This window comes from Peromyscus leucopus, chromosome 3 (assembly GCF_004664715.2).
Source record: "Peromyscus leucopus breed LL Stock chromosome 3, UCI_PerLeu_2.1, whole genome shotgun sequence".
Classification (NCBI taxonomy): domain Eukaryota; kingdom Metazoa; phylum Chordata; class Mammalia; order Rodentia; family Cricetidae; genus Peromyscus; species Peromyscus leucopus.
This window is the reverse complement of record NC_051065.1, coordinates 85740667-85743209: the sequence shown is the minus strand read 5'-3', so window position 1 is coordinate 85743209 and position 2543 is coordinate 85740667. Positions and strand designations below refer to the sequence as shown.

The 2543-nt window shown below is 44.2% G+C and overlaps 1 pseudogene; it reads left to right on the top strand.

The window, feature by feature from the left end:
• The first annotated feature begins 305 nt into the window (after positions 1-305).
• LOC114687889 lies at positions 306-990 on the top strand (annotated as a pseudogene).
• Positions 991-2543: the final 1553 nt, after the last annotated feature.

Genomic DNA, 2543 nt, shown 5'->3' with positions numbered 1-2543 from the left:
ATACATACTCAATTATATATAAACATATGTTTATATATACATATATTTACATACAAAAGAAGCTGCATGGCCTCTATAACATCTACAGCTACCTATCAAAGGACCCATTAACCATTTATGTACTGTCTAGACTGTAACATATGTGACAGGCCCTGCTATGGAAGAAAGGGCAACAAGGAAATTCTACATGAAAAATTATACAAATCAATATAAGGTACAACTCATAGACTGTTGCTGTTCTTTGGTCTCCCAAGAGGAGAGTATTTGCTACAAATAAACATGTACTGCCTTTCTTATCTGAGACTTAAGACAACCATGGGCATTTAAAAAGTCATTGACATGGCTAGTCCTGTGGTTGTGGCCAATCATTGCTGATTTGCAAGTTTCCAGAGCACAGCCCCACTGCCTGAGGACTTCTTCATAGTCAGGTCACCCCATGTGCTGAAGTCAGCCTCACACAGGTCACAGCACAAACATGAGGGCCTCCACTCAGCTTCCTGGGTTGCTGCTGTTCCTGATTACAGGTGAGGAAGACAACATTGGAAATGTACACAGCTGAGTGTAGACAGTGCTTTTTGGTCTCTGGGAAAGTCCTCTTACAACATTATTTATTGTGGGGGAATTTGTTTTTAATTTTCCAGTCTCAGGTGCCAGATGTGACATCCAGATGACCCAGTCTCCAGCCTCCCTGTCGGCATCTCTGGGAGACAGTGTCACCATTACATGCGAGGCAAGTCAGGACCTTAATGGGAATTTAGTATGGTATCAGCAGAAACCAAGCAAACCTCTTAGGTTCCTGTTTATATAACTGGGGTCTCATCGAGGTTTAGTGGCAGTGGATCTGGTACACAATATTCTCTCAAGATCAGCAGCCTGCAGTCTGAAGATGCTGCAACTTATTACTGTCAAAATCATTATACTACCCCTCTCACGGTAATTCAAGCCATGACAAAAACCACCCAGGGAAGCAGAAGTGAGAGTCATCGTTAGCCCATTTGCTCCTCTTGGTGTCTCCAGCTGTTGAGAGTGTTTCTCTTTGTCAGAATTTAGAAGGTAAAGTGATCTTTTTGTGTGGAATTGGAGAAACTTTTCTGTGCTACAAGCTATCCACTTCTCCAGGCCTAGCAACATTAAAAACACAGGAATTCTTCTCATGAGTAGCAGAGTCATGACAACAACTGAGATTTATACAGCAGAAATGTCAACACACACACACAGAGACGCACGCATGCACGCGCACACACGCGCGCACACGCACACACACAGAGAGAGAGAGAGAGAGAGAGAGAGAGAGAGAGAGAGAGTTACACCTCTACACACACATAATACAAGAAGCTTCAGTAATTTATATTTGGGCCAGAAATTTTTTTATCTAGCTATAGCCTTAAATTCTGAGGAAGCAGGGTTCTAATTCAGCAATATAGTCATTCAAACCCATGGCTTCATAGCAGCCTCTAGCATGTCCAGAACTTTGGTTAAGAAAACTGGCTGCGCGGCGGGTGGGCACGCTTTAATCCAGCACTTGGAGGCAGAGGCAGGGGATCTCTGTGAGTTCGAGGCAGCTGGGCTACCAAGTGAGTTCAGAAAGGCAAAGCTACACAGAGAAACCCTGTCTCGAAAAACCAAAAAAAAAAAAAAAAAGAAAAAAAAGAAAACTGGCTGCTTTTTCGAGGTCCTGTGCTGGACTCCCAACACCCACATGACTGCCAGCAACTGTTGACAACTCCAGGTCCAGGTATCTGAGCCTCTCTCCTTGCCTCTGAGAACTTTGTACTTATAAGGTCCACAAAATATAAGCTAGGAAAATGTATATAGACATAAAGTAAAAAAAAAAAAAAAAACTAATCAATGTATTTGAAAAGTCTAAGGGACTAATATTCAAACAAACTAATACTGCAAACATATTTTTTTTCTCAGAATCTGGAGTTCATTTTTTACCACAAGTCCTCAGATAGGGTGTCTATTGATAAAATTATTTTGGCCACTCCACGTAGTTAAAGGGATATTTATTTAATGGCATAACTCACAAATTAAGTGATAGGTAGGTCGCAGGGTCTGGGAAAGGTGTATCTCAGTCCAGCGGTGTTCTCTGGAGCTCTGCTAGGTCCACCTCCAATGTTCAGGGTCCTGGCACAGAGAGAGTGCACAGAGAGAGCGCTGGCCCATCCACCTCTCGGGTCTCCAGGCGCCTCCCCTGGCCCCGCCTTGTAGGCATGACAGTTGCCAGAGTCTCAATGGGGGTGAGACTCTTAATCTCAGGGTCATGGGTTCATACCCCACGTTGGGCGCCAGATATTGGTGAAATTATTGTGGCCACTCCACGTAGTTAAAAGGATATTTATTTAATGGCGTAACTCACGATTTAAGTGATAGGTAAGTCGCAGAGTCTGAGAAAGGTGTATTGCAGTCCAGTGGTGTTCTCTGGAGCTCTGCTCAGCCCGCCTTCAACATTCAGGGTCCTGGCACAGAGAGAGCACACAGAGAGAGTGCTGGTCCATGCAGCTCTTGTGTCTCCAGGCACCTCCCCTGGCCCTGCCTTGTAG